This window comes from Fistularia commersonii, chromosome 20 (genome assembly GCF_037954325.1).
Source record: "Fistularia commersonii isolate RoL2024-O1a breed Wild chromosome 20, RoL_Fcom_v1.0, whole genome shotgun sequence".
In the NCBI taxonomy this organism is placed as follows: domain Eukaryota; kingdom Metazoa; phylum Chordata; class Actinopteri; order Syngnathiformes; family Fistulariidae; genus Fistularia; species Fistularia commersonii.
Window position 1 is genome coordinate 591,564 of NC_141303.1, and position 8,673 is coordinate 600,236.

Consider the following 8,673-nt stretch of genomic DNA (forward strand, 5'->3'; position numbering starts at 1 on the left):
CCGAGCGATTGCTGGGCTATACGAGAAATCTAAACGCATTCGACAGCGCTTCGCCCTCCGCTAGCATCCCCGCACCCAGCTTGAGACGGCGCCAAATGCGCGGCGGTTCTCCATTGTAACGATTTCCGGCACTTCACATGTGTATTTCCTGGCTTTCTAATCAGAATTCTATTTTGTGTCTCAAAAGGGGCCCCATTCAGCGCGACATTAACAACCCCTCGTCTGTGATAATGTGGATGCTCCGGGCCATAGGCCACCAGCTGCATCCACTTGTCAGTCTTTGGTGCAGATGCCCTGTCTGTCTGCCGCCGTGAATGAAACCCGTGGACTAAATTGGCGCTCATTGTGCAAAAAAAAAAAAAAAAAAACCGAAAACGTTTTTTATGTACACATCCAATTCCTTAACACGGCCTAATTTCATCTGCCGGCGGCAATTCTCCACATTTTTTAAAGGGATTAAAATGCAAAAAAAAAAAAAAAAAAAAAAAACTTCTTGTGATGTACTTCTTTGAAGCGGCCAGCGGAGACCAAACATCCGGTCCGAGACGCTCCCCTCGCAATTTATCCGAATCCGCGGGATTTTCCGCGCATCATATTCATTTCTCAAACAAATCAAATGAGGGGAACTCAATTACGGCGGATCAATAATTCAGCGTTCTCAATTATTCTTTAATTGCAAGAAGCAATATCGTCCAATCTCATTGTGCGGACCGGGCGCCGCCGCTCGGCACGGCGCCGGCCTGATTGTTTATACCAGATTAGAGCTGCGTATGGAAGATAAAAAAAAAAAAAAAAAAAAAAAAAAAGATCAGGCAATGTCACAGTGCCTCGGATAGCCAGCGAGTGACACGTGCGCAGACACACACACACACACACACACGCGCGCGGTCTTAATGACACAAACACATAACATAAAGCCAAATGCTGCCACTAAAATTTGCATGGTGCTCAGTAATGCATTAGTGAACATCACTTGGCAATCTGTTCATACCGGCTTAATTGGATTTTAATACTGCCTCTGATCTTGTTTTCTAATTAACGGCGGTGGCTGGCAACCAAGCAGAACCATGCACCCAGCAACACCTTTGATCCCGACCATATGGAGTTCCTCCAAGCACGCCGGGGATGTAAAAAAAAAAAAAAAAAAAAAAAAAAAAAAGGAAAAAAAATCCCTCACCTAGACGTGGGCGAACAACAGCCCCCCGAATCCAAATGGATGGGGCGAGGAGAAGGAAGGAGGGTGGAGGAATGTGGCGAGGAGGGGCGGCGGCGGCGGCACGTGTCATCCGCACATCCCGGCGGCATTATTATTGATTAATTTCTCTTCCTATCAGTTGTGATCACAGATACATAAAACATGAGCGTGCGGCGGGAGGCGGGGGGAGCCCGTACCTTATCATCCTCGCTACCGTTCGACACCCCCTTCCTTGCTACGGGGAAATGTCAATAGCTTTTCTAATCTGTTTACTTCTCCCCTCGTGGCCACCGCTTTATGCTTTTGATGAAGGGCTGCCAAAAAACGTGTCCTTTTCCTACCCTTGCCTTCCCCTGTTCTGGCTGGCGTCTTTTGGCTGCGCGTGGGGGTTTAAACTTCGCATCCGCCCAGTCGCCCTGGCACCCGCGCCGTCGTAAAAATAGTCGCTTAAAGACTTTTATTTAGCGACCCGATTGCCGAAAACAGCTCATGCGATTTTTTTTTTTTTTTAAATAAGCCTGATCGGTATGTGATGCGGCCTCGCCGGCGTCTCCCGAGCCTGGATGGATGCAGAGGGTCGCGTCAGGGAGGGCGTCCGGCGTAAAACTTTTGCCAAAACCAAACGTCCGACTCAAACTGACTGAGAGGAAAGGTGAGAGCAGCCATGCTGTGCTGAAACACTGACTAAAAGACAGGAGGCAGAGCTGGAGGTCACACTGATGAAGAGGTTCTCTTTGGGAGCGACCAGGATGGAGAGGATCAGGAAGGAGTCCGTCAGAGGGACGACAAATGCTAGATGTTCTGGAGAGAAGGTCAGAGGATGTCGTGAGAGAGGATATGAAGCCAGTTGGTGTGAGAGAGGAGGATCCAGAGAACGGGGTTCGATGGAGAAGGTTGGTTCGCTGTGGAGACCCTGAGGGGAAAAGACCAAAGGAAAGAAGAAGATAAACATAGCTGAAGTTGGACATGGCCATTAGGAAAGAAAAAAGTTTCATAGGGGTGCAGGACGTGTATGACCGAGACAAACTGAAGACTGAGATGTTCAAGATCTGGGTAGAAGATTGCTGAAGGTGGAGCTGGCAGGCAGGAGGTCTCGAGGAAGACCAGAGAAGATTTACGGATGTCGTGAGAGGGGATATGAAGTCGGCTGATGTGACGGTGGAGGATACAGAGAATAGGGTGGATGGAGAAGGTGGATTTGCTGTGACGACCCCAGAAGGGAAAAGCCCAAAGAAGGAGAGGAAGGAGAGGATCGCTATGTCAGCTGCAGCCACGGCCATGGGATTACGTTCACCCTTTCATGCATTCGCCTAAGTGCAGGACGCTAGTCCGGCCTTCGACACATCGGTACGCAGGCAGGAAGAGCCAGGAATCCAACTTACAAACATCAGGTCGGTCTGAGTTAACAGCACGCCTGCGCAGCCCGCAGTTTTCAACGTGCGTTTCACATGATTGTGTTCGCCGATGGCAGAAGAGCTGCCATGCTGGGCGCCAACCAGGCCTTCGGGGGAACCCATGCTTCTGTGTCTTGGGACACTTCGGTATACAGGCGAGGAGGAGCCGTACATCTATAACACTTGCATTTTCAAAGCCCTTCAACACCCAAACACCGACGGAGGCAGAGCGCCCGTGAAAGCTACCCACCATACCACGTTCGGCGTGCAGACGGGAGGAGCTGGGAACCGAACCGCGGCCTTCCGATGATTAAATGGTCTCAATTTATATTTCTCACATTGCGGTTCCAAAGCGCTTCACACTCGTTAGAGTTCGCCCATTCACACGCCGATGGCGGTGGAGCTGCCATACGAGGCGCGAACCGTACCGTCGGGAGCAACCGGGAGTTCGGCGTTTTGTCGAAAGACGCTTCGGCATGCTAACAGGAACGGCTTGGAAGCGCAAGCCCGCGACTTTTAAACGTTGATGCGTCGACATGGACGGCGCTAGCGAAGCAACGGCGCTTTGCTTTTCAAGTACAACACCAGAAGCTCGGTTTTATTCCTGATTTCCTGCCGGCTGAAACAAATTGGAGACAATAGTAATTTGCTTTGTTACAGAACTTCTTAAAAAGATGGAAAACGGAGATCCCGAGGGGCGTTTAATTATTAGAATCCATTTTATTGACCCTGTTTACAAGCAGGCAACTGGAGAGGTGTCCCCGGCCCAGTGTGAGCCACCGCATTAAAGACTCCCGATTCCGTTTACAAGGCTGTTTTATTTTTCAAGCTTTGTAATTGTTTCCACCTAGTTTTAGTTCTGAAAGCGGCAGAAACGCGTCCAGGCTCTTGGATGAACTCCCCTCCCCTCCAACCCCCCACGTGGTTACAGATTTTCACATTTCCAAGAAGGAGCAAGATGAACGCTCGCTCATTCACGCGTCTTGTCATCACCTCCCTGGAATAATTACCAAAGTCGTCTTTTGCCGAAATCAAGTCTGTCTTCGAGCTTCGGCTCACCGGAACGTTTTATTTAAGAAGGCGACAATACAGAGACTCACGAGGATCTGCCTCTCGTCCGTGTCGGCACAGTTTACCGGTGGACGGGAAGGAAGCCCACGCAGAAAAACATGGAACCCGACCTTCTCGCTTCTTGCCCCCGTGGCGATCCACCTTTGCCGAGACGCCGCCTTTGCAAGGACTCGTCGCGGAGAACACGAACTCGCTAAACACGAACGAAATATCAACTGCCTCCCCGTTACATCGGACCTCCGAACCAAACACGCTCGGGGGAAAAGAGCCGAAGCGAGCTTTGAACAACCAAACCTTCGACTGAGCTTCGCCAAAGTCAAAGGAAGCTCGCGCTGTGAAAACACGCCATTAGCCTCGTGCGCGGCGGCGCCGCCGGATGCGTTTGAATCCGGCGCTCGGACCGAACGCCTCCAATCCCGCCCTGCTCTCCTGCTTCCGGGCGGTTTGTTTTCCCGAGTCCAACGGGTCGCAGCGCCTGTTTCGAGACGGAGGTGTGTTTCGGACGCAAACACACACACGCGCTCTCCCTCAAACACACCGCCCGGTCCCGCCCAGTGATGTCGCCTGGGTCGCCCCTGCGCTCCGCTCCGCCTCGACGGGGGCGCAAACCCAATATTCTCTATTTCATGGTCCAAAACTTCACGCGTCTACTCTGTTCCCTCCACCAGCGGCTGGAGAAGCAGCCTTTCCAGACGTGTTGATGTTGGCGGCGGCGGCGGCGGCGGCTATATTTGAAGAGAGTGCAAGTCCACAAAGACTGCCTCGCGCTGCTGTTTCGCAAATCACTCGGTCTTTAATTCTTAATTTGTTGAGAGGCACTCTGACATCGGGTGGCCTTCTACGACAATGGCGAGGGAGCGGAAAGGCCTGAAAGTCTCCACCAGCGATTGCACCTGAATAATGATGCCTTTTCATATGCCGCTTGTTTGTCCTTCACAGGCAATTATTTGAACAATGTGTATCTCCTCTTTTGAAGAGGATTGTGACATATTGTGCCACGGCTAATGACTAGAAATGCATTAAGACTAAAACTGGGGTCTCTAATGAAGATGACTGACAGGGCTTGAAGGCTTCGCGTCGCTATATATTTGGAGCTCTATCAAAGAAAAAGTCCTTGCCCTCCTTAAATCATCAAATTGTCCTTCGACCTCAGCGTGCCGTGAATTTTCCCATGTTTTTTTTTCCCGCTTATCAAAAAATCTCTCAGGCGCATTGAACGCTGTTTACATATTTGATTCTAGAGTACCTTTTTATCGTCGAGCGCCGGAGGCCGGCGCCGGAGGGCGGCTTTACCCGCCGTTTCAGACGAGCGCGGGTTAAAGACGCGTCTCTCAATCAATTAAGAAGTGGAATGGAGTGGCGTTACGTAAGTCCTTCGCGTGGTTTTGAAGTTTTCCTCTCGGCGCCGTGTGTTTGTTTACTGTATATCTGACCAGGTTTTAACTTCATCACACATGTTTACCGATCGTCCGACCCCCTCGTCCGTTCGGCCGATAATTGCGATATGAATATTTCATTCCGCTCCGACGCTAAAATTCGCCGACGGGTGCAGAAATCTAAACAAAATGATGATTATGATCACAGAAGCCGGCAAACGGCGAAGCACCGCCGCCATTTCCTGATGGTCACAATTTCGGTTCACTTCACGGACTCAGGTTACGATGAGTCGCTCGCTAAAGCGATTCGGTTCGCTTGTGTCGTCATAATAACAGAACTAGTTTGTTTGCAATAAAATATTAGTAGCCTGACGATAACATAATAATAATGTTAGCGGTGCCTAAAATATTTGAGACGTTAAATTAAAAAAATGTGTCAATCCAGATGTTTATTCCTGCCAGTACGCTGACTCGGGCCATTTAATCGATTCAAACGAATCGTCCGAGTCGGCGGCGTTTCCAGCGAGGCTGCGCGTTGGCGTCGGTGAACGACTGGACCGAATCATCTGAGCCGGCGTTCTGTTTCTGGTGAACCTGCCGCCTCGTGTCTGAGATCTGAATCTGCTTCCAGTGAGTCCGCTCACTCCGGTCCGTGAAGACGTTCAACCGAATCTTCTCATCTCACGGACTCGACCGCGGATACGACAAGACGAGGACGATCCGGTTCAAGGAAGACCTCAGACTCACGACTCCTGATTCAGTGAAAAGGTTGGAATCGTTAAACCCGCTGATTTGACAACCGACCAGCTCCACCTGCTACATGTTAGCATGGAGCAGTTTTTTCTTTTCCCTGGGAAAGGAAACCTGACGGTGCAGCCGGATCAGGTATCACAGCGCTTCCCGACCTTTTTCTGCCTTTTCCCCTTTGCAAAGAAACTTACCAAAGACAACTGTTTTTTACTCGCTTTGCTAGTTTGCGGGTTTAATATTAGCATTCACAGATCACCTGACCGAGAAAAGCGTCTTAACGTGCGTCCAGAGTGAGTGTCGAGCGTTGCGACCGAGAGAATTCGCTCTTTTTTAGAATTACATTACATTACAGTGATTTGGGAGACGCTTTTATCCAAAGCCACTTACAAAAAGGGCAATTCAGACATTGGATGATTAAAACATTGTTCTGACTCGGGTGATACCGTAAACCGTGGACTGCAGAGCGCACCTTTATAAAGTCCGTGCCACACTTGTCTCCAAGCCGCACGTTTCCCCGTTGAAACAGGAGATATTAACACAGCAAGATGCTACAGGAAAGATTTATTTGAAAACTTTTACTGAATAATGAGGGTGACATCTACAACTACCGGTGCATAATGCAAATGCGCAGCTCTATTTCCTTCTTGGACAGCCGGACCGATCGCTTTCAACCTGAAAGCATTTCTGCGAGTCTTGTTCACGGCGGGTGTGTTTGCTGAATGCACGAGATGGCCGATCTGAAGAATGATGGTAAATATGAGCGGGTTTGACGAAACACTCGCCTTTGTCCACTGTGACGTGTCGGTGGAAGGAAGCTACTGTAATCATCTGAGGAAAATCCATAAATTGGCCGCATTGTTGTAAAAGCCGAAGTTCTGGCTGATATGGCGGAATTTAAACGAAAATAATGTAAGTTATTTATTCTTTCCGCGCGGCCCGTACCAAAACACCCGCGGCCCGAGGGTCGGGAACCGCTGACGTATCTCAGCCCACATATTCTAAAGCTGGATCTAATTCATATTTCTTTAATTCATTGGATTCCATAAAAAGAATCCCACAGTTTCCGTGCAACCTGAGTGACACACATCTTTTCCAGCAACCCGTGCAAAAGCTGCACCTCAGAGGCAATTTCTGTTTTCTGAATCTGCTCGTGGGACAGAGTTCCAGGATTTGGAGACTAAGTTTGCTTTATTTAAGCGTGTGTGTGTGTGAGTGTGTGTGTGTGTGTGTGTGTGTGTGTGTGTAATGTTCAGGGGATAGAAAAAACAAGGCCAACAATTCGAGCAATGTGTGTATGTGTGTGTGTGTGTGTGTGTGTGTGTGTGTTAGGATAAGCAAGTAGGACAGTAAATATGCATGAGGTCAAAGTTAGACTATTGGTTAAACAGCACTACATTTTTTTTTTTTTGTTCTTCTTCTCACACACACTTTAAACATGCATCTTACACACGGCAAACGTCACGGGCGGCGAGCACACGCCCAGAGTACTCAGCCCGCGGTGATTCTGGCACGGGTACAGACAACAAAAGACAAGACGCATCAGCAATGCAAACGGTCCGCGGGTCAAAAGCCATCGCCGTCATTTGAGCGTCGAAGCGCAGGAACGCCGCGCCTTCTTTGATCGGCATTGCGAAACAAGCGTGGGCCGTGATTGGCCGGCCGCCGGGCGCCGAGCGTTCCTCAAAGGGCGACCCGTGGACGGACGATGGAAAGAGGCGGCGCCAACAAACGCCGTGAGGCCGCAGAGGCACGTATAGCTCGTAACATGCAAATCTCACACGGCGCTGAACATGGATGCGCGACATTTTTTCCCCGCAGGTGGAAATTTGCATTTTCTTGCAGCTTTGCGGGGTTTTTTTTCTCACGTGTTTTTTTTTTTTTGTGACGTGTTTTTGCGGGTTTATTTATGGAGAAAAAAATGTTGCATCGACCGGAGTTGACAAGTTGCTAATCGATTAAAACCTGGCATGATATTTAGTGTTTGTTTGTTTTTAATGCCGTCGGAATTTTAAATGCCGTTTGGTCTTTTTTTTTTTTTTTTCTGAATTAAACTCCCGAAATGTGTCCTTATAACAGGCGAGTGGAAACGATTCGCTGTGGCGCGTTATTGTGCGACGCAGGACGAGCGGCGGCGTTCGGGAGGCGGTGTTTTCGAGGAGCCGTTGATAAGGGTCGTCCCTCGCAGCCGTGGAAGGACTCTGAAAGGAATACGGTCAAGGCGGGATCCCATTGTGGCGGCGGCGGCGGCGGCGGCTCGCTCCCTTTCTGTCTTCCGTCAAAGAGGAGATTAACTTGTCAAAACGCGGGTCCCGGTCCAGACCGGTCTTTTGAGTGGATATTCACCCGTCTGATCTCCGCCACTGCTAATAGGCCGAGCTCAAAGGGTGAAAGGGAGAACAGAGGAGGGAGAGGGTGAGGAGGCTTTAGGATCACTTTACCTGGATTCGGCAGCGTGGCGCTGGTGGATTAGTGCCCGGGGCCTCGTGGCACGCTACGCTGCCAACACCCCCCCGAACAGCGCTCTGCAGGTAAACACACATGTACTAGCAAGCTCCTTTACGGCGGCCAGCACACACACACATGCAAAAGTGGGTGGGGGTTTGCGCAGTGTGAATCAGTATCCGCAACTGCACACAATCCAACCAGATATAAAAGTTCTGCACCGATTCTGGCGCGTTTAGAGTCGGGCGCTCGTGCAAAAACTTCCTGCAAGATCCTGGAAGGCCCTCCCGCCTCCGCCTTCCCTCCGCCGCCGCCGCCGCCGCCGCCGCCCGGAAGTCTGTTCCCGGTCTGATACGGCTCTGTGAGGTCACTCACTCATCCAGAACTGCAAAAAAAAAAACCATCACCCATAAAGGAGAAAATACAGGTTGTTCTTGGTGGGGAG